This window comes from Ostrinia nubilalis, chromosome 10, assembly GCF_963855985.1.
Source record: "Ostrinia nubilalis chromosome 10, ilOstNubi1.1, whole genome shotgun sequence".
Lineage (NCBI taxonomy): Eukaryota > Metazoa > Arthropoda > Insecta > Lepidoptera > Crambidae > Ostrinia > Ostrinia nubilalis.
In genome coordinates this window covers 14,432,044-14,450,500 of record NC_087097.1, presented here as the reverse complement: position 1 = coordinate 14,450,500, position 18,457 = coordinate 14,432,044, and the positions used below count along the sequence as shown (strand labels likewise).

The 18,457-nt window shown below is 36.6% G+C and overlaps 1 protein-coding gene and 1 long non-coding RNA gene across 2 annotated transcripts in view; both read right to left on the bottom strand.

The window, feature by feature from the left end:
- Positions 1-18,457, bottom strand: part of LOC135075346 (GATOR1 complex protein NPRL2) — a 90,394-nt gene that overhangs the window by 32,354 nt on the left and 39,583 nt on the right. The window lies entirely within an intron of this gene.
- Positions 14,049-15,032, bottom strand: LOC135075349 (uncharacterized). Its single transcript, XR_010258012.1, has 2 exons — positions 14,678-15,032; positions 14,049-14,167 (listed from the first exon to the last, which is right to left on the bottom strand). It is a non-coding gene; the product is annotated as an uncharacterized LOC135075349 (long non-coding RNA).

The window sequence follows — 18,457 nt, the reverse complement described above, 5'->3', positions numbered from 1 at the left end:
CCCGAGACTCAAATTATATCTATGCCAAATTTCATCAAAATCGGTTCAGTGGTTTAGGCATGAAAGCAAGACAGACAGACAGAGTTACTTTCGCATTTATAATATTAGTATAGATAGTATAGATTAACTTCGTACGCGGCCAGCGTAAGGGATTAGCTTGGAGTAGAAAAAGGTTAGTTAGTAGGTATTAGGGGATTTTAGATAGAGTTTTATGTAATGGAGGGTTATTAAGGACTTTAGTGCTTTGAGCTTTTATAATTTTATAACCTACTCTAGCGAGTTCAGATAAAGGACTATAATTTATTATACATATTTACAAAATATGATACAAAAGAGGCTTGCTGATGATAAGGCGAGTTACGAAAAGATAATTAGTTATCAGATTTAAGGTAAAATTACATTTTTACTTGCTTTGAAGTCAATATAACGGATATTCCTATCTAAATCTCCTAGAGGAAAATTTTAAAAAATACTCAAACAAAATCGTTAAAATTCTTTGAATAAATTAGTTTAGACCACATTATTTTGCTACTTTTTTGTGTATAATTGTGGGCAAAAAATAATAAAAGCAGTAAAGTATACAGTCAAAAAGCACTCAACAAATCATAACATGTCAACGCAAACCGATAACTTGGCATAGCAACAACGGCACTTCGATAAAATGTATATTTAACTTTAATAAAACATATCATTTATCGAATCCGGTTGTCGTGAACGCCTAATCGAGGCACTAAATTGAGAACAAGTTAATAGTAATTACGCGTTTTTCAACTAACCACGATTAATGTAATAAACAAGTGGGTACAGTCAGCGCCAATTAGTTCGTGACACCCAAAGGGAGACCTAGTAGAATAGGCTAGATTCCTAAAAAAAACTTTTAGTACGTCATTTATCAAAAAATATTGAACACGTATATTTTTATTTGTCAATCAAACGAGTAATTACGAAGTTATGATGGGTTGAAGTTTCGCGTAGCGTCACAAAGTGCTACACTTTTTCAAGCACGCATTGACGTCACAACTTTGGAGCGCTTTATCTCTTTCAATTTTCATTAGCCTGAAGAAATGAAAAATACGTGTCGAGTATTTTGTGATAAGTTAACCGACGGACTAATACAAACTCTTGCTTTTTTACCCAGGAAATTATCCCTGTCACAAAGCCGATTTCTCTGCGCCTATGACAGTTAGCGAGATGACAACTTCACACAAATTTTAGTGTCGAAAGAATAACGGATTCGCGAAGTTGCTAGTTAGAAAAAATAAAACCGACTCCAAAAAACCTACACTAAAAAAAGTAGAAAAGTAATTACTAATTACCTACTTATTTATTAGGACGAATTATTAATATTTATGTAGGTATACCATGATTGATACTTCTGGAGTCGGTGCCAAGATTATGAAACATGTAAAGTTTGCCTGCACCGACTACTCCAAAAGTATCAATCATGGTATACCTACATAAATATTAATAATTCGTCCTAATAAATAAGTAGGTAATTAGTAATTACTTTTCTACTTTTTTTAGTGTAGGTTTTTTGGAGTCGGTTTTATTTTTTTTTTATAAAATTTTACTTATTTCTTGCTTTTTAGTTAACTAATTATTACCTTGATGTTACCACTGAAGGTAGGCAGTACATTGAGACCATATTCTTCATGTCTAGTGTAAAATAATATTCCCTACAAAATACAGGTTACCATATAGGAAACCTAATGAAGTCGGTTGAAAAGACCTTAAACCGTCAGCCCACCTTAAAAACATGAAAGAATACAACTGTTGGTCTATTTGTACTTATAATATTTAAAGAATTATCCTACAACTCCTAAGCATTAAGGAGTTGTACCTACCATGACCAGTTTTTCTTCAAATTCGCATGAGACCACCCTTTTGATAATACCTATTCAACAAAAAAATAATCGTTCAAATTGGTTCATAATCGGCGGAGATATTGCGTATAAAAAAGTTCATCCCCAATTTTCCACCCTTGGGGGTGAAATATTTTCTTCAAATTCGCATGAAACCACCCTTTTGATAATACCTATTCAACAAAAAAATAATCGTTCAAATTGGTTTATAATCGGCGGAGATATTGCGTATAAAAAAGTTCATCCCCAATTTTCCACCCTTGGGGGTTGTTTTTTTTATTATTAAATTTAAATGGGACCACCCTTGAGGTATTACCTATACGCCGAAAAAAGATTTGTTCAAATCGGTTCATAATTGGCGGAGTTATCGCGTAACAAACATAGAAAAAAAAAAAAAAACATACGGGTCGAATTGAGAACCTCGTCCTTTTTTTGAAGTCGGTTGAAAACAGTCTTTAGGGTCAGAGAAATTGTCTTTGTTACATACAATTCACCTTTTTTTTTTTTTTATGTGACAGGAGGCAAACGAACCTCTGTTTTAATTCGCCTCGGTCTCTTATAGCCAATGTGTACGTTCGCAACACTTCTTTGTTACAATTGGAATAAGGTTGTGTTGTAACTTTTTGGTCATTTTGGGTGACACGAACTATGTATTTGACGCTGACTGTACCCACGGTCGAGCGAGCCGTAAACAATCTGCAATGACGCGGTCATAGCATAAAGCTTGTTTTGTATATTTTTTCTTTTTAATTCGTTGATTGTATTTTTTTTTGTTTTGGTTTACCTGTTTATCGGGATTGTTTTCTGCTTTGACCGTACCTACTTATTTATAGCGTTAATATTGGTTAGTTAAACTTACAACTTAAAAAAGGTGATGATAGGTAGGTAAGTACATCAAAATAGTCGTACGAGTACCTATACAATATTTCTTTTTTTGACAACATATAACTTTGTCATACCAAAAAATAATCAAACTATTTATTTTTAAATAAAAGTTTCAATCATAATTATTATTACTGACGGGACTGCTGAAAATAATACTATGTAAATTAAGGTACATGGTAGCAATTCCGTCAGTAATAATAATTATGATAGTGACCATGAAAGTTTAAAACAATAAAGTTTCAATCACCAGATAAAATAAAATAAAAAAATACCCCAATAAAAGAATAGTGAATTCGTCATAGCTTTTTTACTCACTCCTCGTATCGTCTCGCCTGTATCTGAATGTCTAGGACATTTATATTTAGATTATGTCCTAGACACCAGGATATCAGACAAATCTTTGTTGCGAAATCACACCTATTTCAACTGCATAAAGTGCCTTATTAAGCTTGATGTACTCACACCATAATTATATTCTTCCCACTATCCCATTCCCATAGTCGCGCCTAGCGACCGTCTGCTTTATAATTCAATTTAGAACGCGCGGTGCGCAGGCGCAGCTCATAAATTTGACAAGATATCGTTTCAAGGCTGCTGCTTATTAAGTTTCCAGCTCGATCTCATTTGCATGGACACTTTAACTATGGTTGCCACTGTTTCCAGTCGTGCTTTGGATCTTTGAGGAACTTTTTTTGTTTTTAGGAACCAATTTTTAAGTCGGTAAAAAGACAGTTAAGCTGTCATTTCCCACGATTTTCTTCACTTTGCAGGTATTTAAGTTTCCCTGGGACTCTTAAGCTTTGGTTTGATTTTTAATTGACAGTCAACAATTGATACTTCTGGCTACCTAGGAGTTGCAGTTGTAAGAAAAGGAGGTGGGAGTAGTCAGTTAACACTTTGGTGATTATTTATAGTCCTTTAGTCAGTTTGTAGCTGAATTAAAATTATATTTATAACTCTACTATGAGAGTGATGATTGAAAGAACTGGGAGAACTGGCAGCGTATAGCCGAAAACGTAACTGGCAGGGTTAGATGCTGCCTACACAAGAGATGCAGTAGTGGGAAAGAAAGATGGGGATAGTTCTTTATTAAGCATGGAGCATATCTAAAGTTGTAATTATGCGTTTTCTAGTCGAAAATTCGTAACTAGCATTACCCAGTTGAACTTGATGAAGAGTTTATTGCTTTGTAGAGACTGTTCCTGAATATTGTGCAGCCCTAATACTGGCTACAGTATGTACTAGAATAGTTGAAATTGATGATGACATAAATAGACTAAAATGCGCATTGATATGGGTGCAGAGTAGATTGTCGCACGTAGAGATAAAGCGATCGACGCGCGTAGTTGCTTTAATTGCTATTCGATGATAATTTCGCTAGACACTTGTTTGCATTATCTTTAATTTATGTAAAGGTATGTTGTGTTCAACAACAATCAGGCTGGATTTTTAATTTGGGTAGAAACGACAGTATTTTCAGAGAGTGCTATTGCGCACTGCATACTATCCAAATCCGAGAATATTGGTGCGAAGTAGATAGAATTATTTCTATCAACAGTTATCATACGAGTAGATTCGAATTTTGAAGTTAGGTACTTAATCGTAACGTAAGTGAAGAAAATTACCCTGGCTACCACAATTTTAACTAAGTCTATCTCAATAACAACAACAAAATTAATAACACGTTGAAGGTAACACAGGCAGTTCCTCACTGGGTGAGGATTCCGGGTAAAGGTCGCTTCCTCCTTCGGACTCTCCATCCAGTGAGATGCAGGCCAAGAGCTTCTCCCTTATGGGTACAAACAATCTAATGTAGAGTAGTCAAAGTCAAAGTCAAAATTTCTTTATTTGTTTAGACTAATAAATAGTTCTTACAAATCGTCATTTTGCTCTTAAGGAGCCTCTACATGTCTCATGATCTTTTTACCCTACCAGCGCTTCGAGACCAACATTTGGCAAGTGCTGAGAAGAAGCGCCGCAACAAACTCAGTCACCACTGTCTGCCGGTTAATATAAATAAATAGAAATAGCAGGTACATTCGATTCAGGAGCAGTTCACTGAATTTACCATGCATTCTTGTATAGTGTATCTTATAAGAATGGGTATACAAAATTGCGTGGCATATTAAACCTTACCATAGCCTTACCTTACCATTGGCATAGTATACCTTAAATGTTACAACCCGGAAAGGGATCGTAACCGTATCAACTCGAGGCGGTCAGTATTTTTTGTATGAAACTCCATAAGCTGCAACGCACACCTATCCGCACTGTAACGTAAACGCCTCGCCTCATGGTTGACAGCGCGCGAAAGGCGATGACAGCTCACGAAAGGCGATACCTACGGTGATTATGGTGTCGATCCCTTTCCGAGATGATAAGTCTGCTATGACCTTAAGTTTAAAAGCATAATGACATTAACGCCTCCAGATAAGTGTGTTGATGTAATATCATGCCGTAATTAGCGAAATAACGATAAATATCATAACGCGGTAATAACTCTATTAATAGATACAGTAATAAGGAAATGTCAGATGTTAAAATATTGCGTCCTTCGAGACGATCGTATAATTACATGTTATCTGTAGGTGACAATGATCAATCAAAATTAGATTAAACTCATTAACACGAGCAGTGGCCTTCGTAGATTTGTATATTATACATTTTCACATTCGATGTAAGTTAGTGAGGCGTGTATATCTTATGTTGTAGGACGATTTCGTTAAATACGGTACAAATAAAACGTGTACTAAATTATATTTATTCAAAAAATCTTGTTTCTTCTCTTAACAACCAAAAAATCTTGAAAAACCATTTTAGTTATTGAAAATAAATACGAGTAGGTATTATGCTTAAAATATGGTCTGGTTGAGTTTTGTCGCTATTACAACAACACATTGTTAAATCGCATAAGAATGGTCTTACAAATACCTACATTTTATAGAGCTGCTGACATATTTTTTCCCACTATGTAACTCTTTACAATGGTCTTCTTTATCCCTTTACACACGAGAATAAAAAAGTGTCAATATTTTAATAAAACTTTACTTAGGGGTTATTTTAGAGTTTAAATAAGATTAGAAAAATACTTTAAAAAAATTTGAATTTTCAGTTTTCCTGAAAGTATGCCCTCACGATAGTGAGGCTTCGGTATAATTTGTTAGTCTCACGATAGTGAGTGTTATACTATTTAGTTAATTTATTTAATGAAAACTACTAATTTATGAGCACATAAGTATTCATTTGGTAAGACACCCCTATAAGTAAAGAGTAAGCTATAATTTAACAAGCAATTAAACCTCTTTTAGCAAATTGTCTTACAAAAAACGAATTAATTAAAAAATATCCACCTTTTGACAAACTTGCAAAGTAAAAACCTTTATTAGTTTGGTTGGTACCAATATGAGGTCCGAGATGATTATTAAGAGATTGTAAAATAGAACAAAATTACTTTATAATTAATAATAAAAAAATAAATGTCATTTTTATGGCTTAAGATGATATGACTGGAAACAGCTTTTTTGCGAGAAAGGCACAGGTAAACATCTCACTTAGCACATTTAATTTTTGACCAGCTAGAACATCCTTCCAACATGTAACACCTCGGTGCTTTTTAGCCAGGTAATCGTTCTCGTCTGTGTTATCATTTGCCTTCTGGCCTTAAAAGTCTATATTATATTGTTTATGGATGTCGAGTCGTTTAGGAAATTTTCGACACTATGCTCTTTATTAGGATATCTGTTTAAAGCCTCAGCTATGCTGAAACGAAAATCCAGTAATGCTAAAATGTATTTTTTTGAATAACCATTAGCTGTGCAATCAATTTTCTAAAGCCGCCGCGAATTAACAACTGCCAGGTCCAAAAGTTAAACTAGAACTTTCAAACCCTATTATCTTGTAATAAAGGTTTGGTGGCATTCCATTTGTTAGTCCAGAATGTCTACACCACTCATATCGTTCAACGATTGAATAATAAGATGGACCTCTTTGCAGGTATATTGATCCTTTATTTATCATGGGTTGCACCTTCCAAAGCGGTTGTCTTGTTCTGTTTCTGCTAGTTGGTCATGGTAAAATACATAAAGGGAATATCGTGTGTGTACAAATCGGTTATGAACTACTTTGTTAGCAATAAGCCCCTATTTTTTATACTAGTGTGTCGGTACATATGCAAACATGGGTCCGGAAGGCATCTCATGAAAATATGTGCACCGAACACTATAGCAATTTCGGTTCTAATAGTTTTTAATTATTTATCGATTTAACGCATGTAGTGCAAGTTTGTACACCTAGCCATCTCTTTGTAAAATGTGTCATCAAAATAATCAATTGAGATACTCAGTGTGAGTACGAATTCAATTTGTTTGAATTTTTTTCCAAATCGACCCTGTATTTTGCAGCTTTTGCTTGCCACATAGTATTTTTAAAATGTCTGACCAGCCTTGCTGATTCATGTTCAGGGTCTACTTCATCTCCTGAGCTTTCTTATTTGGTATTCTACTCTTCAAAGTCCGTAAAAACCCAAAATTGTGTTTCCTGGTCTTTTTAGTCATGAAAATCTTTAATTTCATAGTCGGTTGCGTTTCCAAATAATGCTACGACACATCCTTCATATTTAGGATGCACTAAAATAGAAAAACAACTAAACACTAAGCCATTATATCAAACAACAAATAAAATAGTTTTCAATCAACTACTGGAGGTTTGACCGACCAGCTACGATCGTGCGACTTAATTTTGTGGTAGTAATAATTATTAATTTATGCAATGAAATAACAATAAAAGTATTCTATTCGGATAATCACTGTTTTCGTAATAAAATAAAACTATAACACTTATCCGAAAACAACAATAACCACATAAAATCAATATTTACACTGGCCGCCCCGCGTTCCAAAAAATGCAGTCAACTTTAAGTCCGAGTAAACGAGCACTGACAGGTCCCAACGCTAAATGAGCGGCACTGTGTGCGAGTAAATATCTCTCACGAGCGATCGCTGCCGATTGCGGCCGCAAAAACAAGTTTACATGGGCATGAGATTTTTTCAAAGTTACTCTCACGTACGTGTATCGTCGTGTGTAAAGGGGTATGCAGCTTATTTATACATTTGCAACTGTGCAAATGATAAAAATATCGTTTATTATAATAAGATTTTTAGATAAATATTATTCAAGTAGTAACCAGGTGTTCGCGGTGGTAGCGAGTAGCGAATAGCGATTAAAGCTGCAATGTTTATCAGTTAAATTCATTTGTAGTAAAAAAAGTCAACTTTTGCCCTTCAAAGCTTTAAGTACAGATGACGGCACGGCACATCAAGCTAACCATGGCGTTATCTTAAATGTAAGCTGTAATAAAGGGCGGTTTTTCAAAAAAATGCACGTCAAGCGTTCACGCGCCGTTCCCTCTAATCGCCTTTGGATTAGATCCTGAAATGAACCATAACAGATGCTCAGACGGCTCGTTAAAACTGACACCTCAGTTACATTACAACCCACACGGTTAATATTAAAATAAACAACGCTTTTAAATTGCCTGTTCTGTTGGCCATATTAAGATTAAACTACATAATGTGCCGTTATCGTAGACTGTCTGGGATCGTGACACCAATGTGACAATAAATTGATCAGTATTTTATTATTTCAAGGTATTTTGTATTTATGACAAAAACAGATGGCTACATAATTGCCAATTAAGATAACATCGTATATAATTATCCATTTAAAGTTAATAAATGGGAGAAAAACAGTAATGATTAATAGCATAGCAAGATGGATTCCACACAAAACTTATAAATAACTAGCTGTGCCCGCGACTTCGTACGTGTGAAAATAGTTTGAATAATATTTCCCGTTTTGGCAACATTTTTCTTTATTGCTCCGCCCCTATTGGCTGTAGGGTGTGATGTTGTGTAGCCTAAAACCTTACTCGATAAATGGGCTATCCAACAAATCGGACCAGTAGTTCTGGGATTAGCGGGTTCAAGCAAACATAGTCATGAAGCGAAATCTAGACAACCTGTATGTAGATTGGTTATGAAATATTTCATAAAATTCTCTCGTTATTAGTAAATAGAGACCATCAATCCATGTCAATGGATTTTCCACCTGAATTCCTCTCAACCCCATTTCGATGTTCTAAGGGTTCTTAATAGGGATTATTAGAGGAGACAGGGGAGGACTTAGACCTAAGAGTAGCACAAATACAGACCGAATGAAAATAATAATACCACCGTATCAATGGTACCTAAATAGAAAAACATAACCTTCCTCCAAGAAGAGCTTCTGGAAAATGTCTTTTGTTATTCCATATTATTTTGGTTGAATAAATAACTTTAGCCCATAGTTACACATTATCATTTACAAGATTATGAGGTCAAAGTTCAACGCAGACTGTGTTATCCTTGTGTGTAAATTATTACTTATATTTTTATGTAACAAACATAAAAAAACACGGAGATCCCTTTTCTACGAAGGATGTAACATAGAGCAGCGGTTCCCGAAAGGTGGTCCGCGGAACCCTGGGCCCCAAGTCTGCTATTTTTAATTAAATGACAAGCTATTGTTATTCAATTGATATTCAATTACGATTCCATTACGATTGAGACAAATTTGGTATTCTGCTAAAACTTGTTTACAATATCAATGAAGTCGTAATGTAATTGTAATGGGATCGTAATTGAATAGATAAAGGTGTTGCCATTAAAATCCTTTCAAAATCTACCAAGGGACAAAATGAGTGAATGAACTATTCTATTGTTTTAAATATACGTTTTTTTATTTTCTGTGATTCTATTACAAAGTAAACTAATGAAAATGAAGCGGTTTGTCGATAAAAATTGATCTAGAGTTATTTAAAACCATTTATTTCTAAAACACATTGGCTGTAATTACATGGGACAAAGTCAATAATTAAAAAAGCATCTGTCAACTGACATGTCAATGTTATGAAAATCATCAAATTTATTTAAGCCAATTTCAATTTTGGTTTTGCTTCCGTCTCGCGAGTGTCAGTGGCTACACGTGTGTCAGGAAAAATATCGTTTATTTTGAAAATCTATTGCATTTTTTCACAAGAAACCAACTCTAAGCTCATTTATTAATCTAACTAAGGTGGTGGTAAACACATTTTGTTGTATTTTTGGTAAGTAAAACAGCATGGAGGTTATTCCTCCCGACCCGCCTGATCCTCCAGACCAGGCCGCCCCGATGGAGTTATCACAACCCCTTTTTTCACAAGTGCCAACCAAACGTCGTCTAGATACGGCGGTTGACTCAGAGCCGGCCAAAAGAACCATCACGGATGGTTCAATAACCCAACCAAATCAACAGGTTTACACTCATCCCTCGATTGTCATTGCACCCAAGACGTACAGTGACCTAGACAAAGGCCCATTTTTAGTACATGTTTCCCACGTGGAATCGGAGCCTTCTTCTCCAGCGTTCATTCAACCCATGCGATTCGGAAAATTCTTGGTGACGAACAGAATTCAGGGCATTATCTTGGATGGGGTTAAAAAAATCGGCAGGAATAGAATCTCAGTAGAATTCATTTCCCCCGACGCAGCAAATAACTTCCTAAATAACGACATTCTTTCCCTATACAAATACGTAGCCTCCATTCCGACCTACAATGTGACCCGCATGGGTCTCATCAGGAATATCCCCACAGACTGGACCATGGAGGAGCTCGCGGAATCCTTGACAGTCCCAGACGGTTGCGGCATTCTCTTGAAGGCCCGCCGGCTGAACAGGAAACTAGTAAGAGACGGCCAATCATCCTGGGTCCCCACACAATCTGTCGTGGTGACTTTCAAGGGACAAGTCCTTCCTCAGAGAGTTTTTAGCTGTCACAACTCGATACCGGTGGAGACGTACCAGCTTCCAACAATACAATGCCTTAACTGTTGCCGTTTTGGCCACGTTAAGGTACAATGCAGGTCGAAACCCAGATGTTTCAAATGTACCCAACCCCACTCGGCAGATGAATGTGAAGTTGTGGAAAGTAAAGCTTCTTGTGTCAATTGCTTAGGCCCACATTTTGCGGTTAACAAGTCCTGTCCAGAACATTCCCGCCAAAAAGCAATTAAAATATCCATGTCTCAGGACAACATTTCATACTCCGAGGCCTCCTCCCAATTTCCGCCAGCCCGCAAGTCTTACGCAGATGCCACAAAATCTCCATCCTCACAAACCATCAGCTCCACTTTCCAATCCTCCCAACCCAACTCTTCTCCCTCAACCCAAACCACTTCCTACAGAAAGTCCATCCCTCGTACTCCCCGCACACACGCTCCGTTAGATAAGGGTTACGACAAGCAGGCACACCAAGCCATAATTGGCAATTGTGCCTCTTCCCTTCCTAATGGTTGCGCTTTGAATAATGACTCCTCCTCTTCCTATCCCCCTGGTGATGAGGGCCTCCTGGAGATGGTCCTCTCCCTCATCATCGGTATTATTTCCAGTCGCAGAATTGCCCTACCGTCCAACGTTGCACAAATGCTTTCCCAAATCTCGCAATTAACTGATATTAATAATGGACAAAAAGGTAGTTCAATGGAACTGCCAAAGCATTAGACGTAAAAAGCACGAATTAATCTTTTTATTAAATAAATTCTCTCCATCGGTTCTAGCCGTCTCGGAGACATGGTTGGTGCCTGGTTCACACTTCCGTGTATCAGGCTATTCATGCCTCCGTGATGATAGAAGTGATGGTTACGCGGGAAGTGCCTTACTTGTAAGGCGCTTTCTCCGCTATAGTCAACTTCCCCTCCCCTCGCATAGCCAAGATATTAATGTCGTGGCCGTGCGAGTATTTGACATATCCTTCCTATCCGTTTATATTCCCCGTCCTAACTCTTCCTCCATTAATGAATTGCGCTCTGCCATTTTATCCCTTCCTCCTCCTGTCCTGATTATGGGCGACCTTAATGCTCACCACGTCTCGTGGGGCTCGTATCACTCCGACTCTTCTGGATCATTACTATTGGACCTTTTGGATGATTTAGATCTTTGTATTTTGAACAATGGCTGTCCAACCAGAAGGTGTGCTCCTACTCAAAATCCAGCTTCTGCCGTGGATGTTTCTTTTTGTTCTCCAAATTTATCTTCGCTCCTTTCGTGGAGCGTCCTTAATAGCACGTTCGGTAGCGATCATTTCCCTATTTTAATTTCGCTTCCCGATAATAATACTCCAATTAGCCGACTCCCACCTCTTCTAAAATACAAAATAAATAACGCTGACTGGCCAGGTTTTTATAGGTCAGTCAACGAAAAACTTATAGACCTTCCCAACATCTCTAATGAAAATGCCCTTTCTGTCTATCCTGATTTCGTAAACATCTTAGAATCATCTGCGAACGAACACATCCCTTTGAAAAACCCGTCTCATAAGATTTCTCCCCCTTGGTGGGACGCTGAGTGTACTGCCAGTGTCAAAAAACGAAAAGAAGCTGAAAAAAGGTACAATCGTTCAATGACTATGGAGAATTACATTGGATACCAAAAAACGGCTGCCCAAACTAGGAAATTCCTGGCTAAAAAGAAGAAAAAAGGATGGATTGGGTTCTGTGAGGGCATGTCCCCAAGGACCCCTTCCTCTATAGTGTGGAAACAGATAAAACGTTACCGTGTGTCTTTAACCCCATTAAATTCTCCGTCAAACGACCCCTCTACTTGGCTTAATGATTTCGCTGATAAATTGGCTCCTCCGTTTGTTCCCTTTATAGATAGTTTTCCATCTCCCAGTAGCTTCCTTCCTCATGTAAATTATTTAGATAGGCCCTTTTCTTTTGAAGAACTTATGTTAGCCTTAGATGGTTTAAAGGATTCATCCCCTGGGATAGATGGTATCCCCTACTCTTTTATAATTAAATCCCCAGAAAGAGCTAAGTCATACTTCCTTGAAATTGTTAACTCGTTCCTGGATCAAGGTTCTCTTCCGGAAGCTTGGAAGCAACAGATTGTCATTCCAATACCCAAACCAGGAAAAGATCCTTCAGATCCCAACTCTTACCGCCCTATAGCTCTTTCTTCCGTTCTCCTGAAAATATTAGAACACATGATAAGAAACCGTCTGGAGTGGCATTTGGAATCCAACAAAATCCTTCCTTTATCCCAATTTGGTTTCCGCAAAGGTTTAAGCACTCTAGATAGTTTGAGTATCTTAACAACAGATATCCGAGTAGCCTTTAAAAATAAAGAATATCTTGTTGGGGTTTTTTTAGACATTGCCTCTGCGTACGACAATGTTTTGCTCCCATTGCTCAGGCAAAAATTGCTTCATCTGAGTATCCCGGAGAAACTGGTACGTCTCATCTGTAACTCATTGATGTCTAGGTCAATTGCAGTGAGATGTCAAGATTCTATTGTCCCTCGTTTAGTTTGGAAAGGTCTCCCGCAAGGTTCAGTGCTTAGCCCTCTGCTCTACAGCCTATATACGTATGACCTAAACAGGACAGTAGACTCTTTCTGCAACATCCTACAGTACGCGGACGACATTGCCTTGTATTACTCCTCTAACTCTATTCGCGAAGCAAGCTCTCGTTTAAATACAGCTTTAGAGTACCTCAATAATTGGATGATAGAACATGGGCTATCAATATCTACTCAAAAATGTAGTTGCGTCACTTTTACACGAAAACGTTCTATTCCAGATTTAGACATATCACTAAACGGTAACAGAATCCCATGTGATAACAAAGTTAAGTTTTTAGGCCTAATTCTAGACACCCGACTGACAGGCATCCCACATTTTAATTATATTCTCGGAAAGGCTGAAAAAGGATTAAATATTCTCCGAGCCCTCTCAGGTACCTGGTGGGGCGCTCATCCATACTCCCAAAAACTTCTATATAATGCCATTGTTCGTAGCCATTTTGATTACGCTTCATTCCTATTAGACCCATGTAACAAAGCCATACTTGAGAAACTCAACAAAACTCAGTCTAAATGCCTTCGTATAATATTGGGAGCCATGAAATCCTCGCCTATCAATGCTCTGCAAGTCGAGTGCGTGGAGCCTCCCCTTTATTTGCGAAGACAGTACCTTAGCGACAGATTTTATATAAAAGTTTCTCAAAACTCCTCTCATCCTTTAAATGAAAAATTAGTCCTCCTTTCCTCACTGAGTAGCTCTGATCCCTCTCGAAATTTGCCATGCATTCTGTTAAGTCACCAAAAATTTACCTGTCTGCCTACTCCGATTGAAAAAATTCCACTAAATCCCCTTTTCACTAACAGCTTTGAATCCCTTCTTTATCAACCCCCAATTATTTTAAACTTTGGCATAAATAAGGACTCGTGTTCAGCAGGTCAAGAATTTATTAATATTGTCTCCGAGCACTGGCAAGGCTGGCTTAAGATATTTACTGACGCCTCCAAGCTGGACGAAGGTGGCTGCACTGGCGCAGCTGTCTGGATACCTGCGTACAAAATAGCATTAAGTTTTAAATGTCCCCCAGTAACTTCAGTCTTCACCGGAGAATCAGTTGCAATATTGGAGGCTATTCTGTACTCATTCTCCCATCGTTTTAACAATTCTTTGATTTTCACCGATTCTCTAAGCTGTCTTCAATCTATTTTAGCTAACCCCTTTAAATCAAAAACCAAATTCCCTATTATCTTTAAAATCAGAGAAGCCCTTTTTAAATGTAAACAAGAGGGTTTAAATATCGTCTTGGCGTGGATCCCTAGCCATCGAGGTATCCCAGGCAACGAAACGGTTGATTCTTGCGCTAAACTTGCTACAACAACTGGCTCGCTTGAACACTATAAGTTATTTGCCCATGATGCCTCCTCTCTCCCACGTAACCACTTGTACAAGTCGTGGAACACCCATTGGCAAAACTCCAAAAGAATGGTTGGCAAATATTACGCGGATGTACAGAAGGATATTCCTTCAAGACCCTGGTTTTTTAAACAACAGAACTTACCTAAAAGAACTGTCTCCGTCATATGTCGCCTGCGTCTTGGTCATGCGTGCACCCCTGTCCACCTTGCGAAAATGCGCATTAAAGATAGCTCCATCTGCGAGTGCGGCCTGGATGAAGGAACAACCAACCACATCTTTTTTAACTGTCCCAAAATTGGATCCTCACTGTACGATTTTCTCCCTAAAGCTTTCCCCCGTCCCTCTAACATTAAATGCATACTTAACTCCATTAACTCCCCTATTTTAAATTCCCTTGTTAAATTCATCAATGTTAACAAAATTAATTTGTAGGTAGGTAGCTTTTAATTTGGCCTTGCGAAATTCAATCCAAATCTCCCGTGACTTTTTTTTTTTTTTTTTTTGTGTCACAAAAAGCTTTTCCCAACCCTTTCCCTTATCCCCTTATCCCAATCCATGCTGTACAAAATTTTTGTGTATTGTTTGTTTTGTGATGTCTTTTTGTGATTGTGTGTGATGTCTTTTTTGTTTTAGGTACGATAAGTCCGCTTAGTTTTGCAGTTGAATTATTATTTTTTATATTTATTTTTAACATTGTGTAAAAGCTGCGCACGTGACATTGGCGGAACAGTGTGCCCCCAGTGGCGAAAAAACACAAGTCCATCGCCATCAATAAATGAAGAAGAAGAAGAAGAATTTTGGTTTGAATTTAATGATATTTTGAATGAAAATCACAATTTTAAACCAGTAGGTTTATGCACAATTACTTTTTTATGTCTGAAGTAATCTGTAAAAGTGTATAAGTGTGTATTCAACGATCTATTATGTTGATTTTAATGTGTAATGCTTCACACGCAGGATGTTATGTTCAAAATCACATAAATCTTAATTAAATCAAGGCAAAAACAACCACTTGATACAAATGTTACATTTAATAACAATAGTATAAAATTCGTCTAATAAAATCACATTGTTGTAACACCTATAAATGTACCTACCTACTTAGTACTTAGACACTCATATTACTATTATGGAAGCAATAAGCTTATTGAGTATTAAGAATAGAAATAGATTCAAATATTACGTAATTGGATACCACATATAGATTGCTATTATACTCTCAAAATTCACAAGGAGTTCAAAAACTGTACGGATCTAATAACTGCTACCAGTGTCTACTATGCCTGCTAATGCTTGGCTAAACTATGGGATAATTCTTTGGGGTAATAGTACCTACAGAAGTTAATCAATTTTATATTACAAAAAAGATGCAATAGAATTTGTTAACATCACAGATTTATGGACAGTCGCAGATCTCATTTCATAAGACTTAATATTCTGACACTTGCCTCAATGTAGCCTAATGTAGGAATGTTAGTGTAAATTTGTTAGAAAAAATCTTCATTGAATAAGCTCAAGAAAATGATTTCTATTCTCAAGAAAGAAAGTCAAAGTCAAAATTTCTTTATTTGTTTAGAATTAAACTACTAGAATGAAAGAGTGAAAAAACTAATTAATAGTACCTACTTACAAATCGTCAAATATTTTTCTCTTGAGGAGCCTCTACATGTCTCATAATCTTTTTACCCTACCAGCGCTTCAAGATCAACATTTGGCAAGTTCTGAGAAGAAGTGCCGCAACAAACTCAGTCACCACTGTCTGCCAGTTAATATAAATAAATAGAAATAGTAATAGTAGGTAGGTACATTTGATTGAGGAGCAGTTCACACTGAATTTACCATGCATTCTTGTATGGTGTATCTTATAAGAATGCGTATACAAAATTGATTGGTAGGTATATTAAACAAGGTAGTGACATGATAGTATCTAGACTTACAGATTAATATACTTAAATACTAGTAGAAATTACTAGCATACATAAATTTTAATAAACCTAAGACACAGCGATAGGATAGCCAAACCTTTTACAAAATTACATCTGGTACGCTCAGGCACATATCACCATGTCAATTTAAAAGTGTTTATTAAGATACTGAAAGAAACAAAAAGAAAAAAACAAATATTAAAGAAGATAATTAATATTTTGTTAGAAAATTAAAAGAACGACTTTTAAATAAATCTTTTTATTATACCTATTAAATATTTTTATGATCTCAATAATTTTAAAAGATAATTAGCAATTGTATTCAAATAATTAACCCTTTACCTACGGGCCCTTGGAAACCCAAAGTCGCCTCACAATACGGGGTATTTTAACCTATAAAATTGTTTGCTCCACTTTACTTCAAGATATTTTAAAAAGTATGAGACTTACGGTATTGAAATTTGGAATATTATATTCTGCAACTAATGTAGTTTCATAATTACAAGCGCATTTTACACTTAATTTGCAATTTTATTGTTTTTTTGTCGTAAACCGTGATTTAGTATTGGCTTTGCCAAAATAACAATAGATGCCACCCGTATTGAGAAGTGACTTTTGACTTGGCAACTATAGGTGCCTCCCGTAGATAAGAGGTTAAGATAAAGTGTAGCTACCTACCTATAATAAATTAATTATTTAGATGTTGTGACACCCTTACATGGCTCATGTTTCCGGGATTGTATTGTATTTAAGACCTAATTTTCTGTACCAACCAACATGATGCAATAAAACATTATGACTATGACTTTATAAGTCACATAATTATACATAAGGGGGAGGCCTATGTTCAACAGTGGATGTCTGAAACGATGATGATGAAGTCATATTATAAGATACAACCGTAATATTAAGGTAATTATGTGCCTTTCTGTTATAATATTGTTCCTCATGTAGGAATTCAAAATCTATAGAACCTATAACATCAAGTAATAACATAGGTATTTCCAATACCAAACAATAAAAGTATGTACCTATGAAATGATGACACAGAACTGACGGCCGATGGGGCAGTAAGGTTTTGAAGTGGAGGCCAGGTACTGAAAGTTGCAGTGTAGGACAAGGTGGAGCGACGACCTCGTAAGGGCAGCAGGCAGGCGCTGGGTGCAGGCTGCTACTGACTGGTCATTATGGAAATCATGGGGCCTCTCCCAATGATTTCCTTTCCTATGTTCAACAGTGATGTTGATGATGATCTCCGTCAGGACCCTCACTTCCGCCTTTCCGAGTCGCAATGTTTTTACAAATGTTCCGATTCAGGTAAATCTTGATTTAGGGCATCCACCGATCCATCTTCGATACTTATCGGGCATAAGTCAAAGCTAAAATGCGTAAACATGCCACTGATGGTCTCATAATTAATTTTTAACCTTCCTATACCCGCGCGTTGGTCTCTCAGACCGACGAACTAATAATTCGGAGTTTTTTCAAAAAGTATTAACTCTATGACTTTGCGGTTTTTAGTAGCTTCATGATTTGTGACCAGCCATTGTTTAGTGTTGGGCGCAGTGTTACCAGTCGGGTCTTGTCAGAAATTACCAGAAATATAAAAAAAGTAACCTTTTTGAATAAAAAGTAACCTTCATACTTGGTGGGCGGAGCGATTGTGTAAGGTTGTTCATGGATGGAAAATGAATACAATTATTATTGATCATGAATCGTTTACCTAATTGACCATGAAGACCGAAAAGTGACCGGTCGTATAAAAACGTTTCATGGATTTAAAAAACATTCGCTAAACCTCATTTTTTTTAACAAATAATAAATCAAATTCATGTTTAAATGCAGTTTATGACATAAGTTTTAAATTGTCACTATTAATATTTTTTACTGAATAACCTGTAAAAGTTAATTCTACAATTTCTGAAAAGTAACCTAAAAGTAACCTTTTCATTAGTGTAACCTAAAAGTAACCAATGCAGTTCAAAAGTAACCTAAAA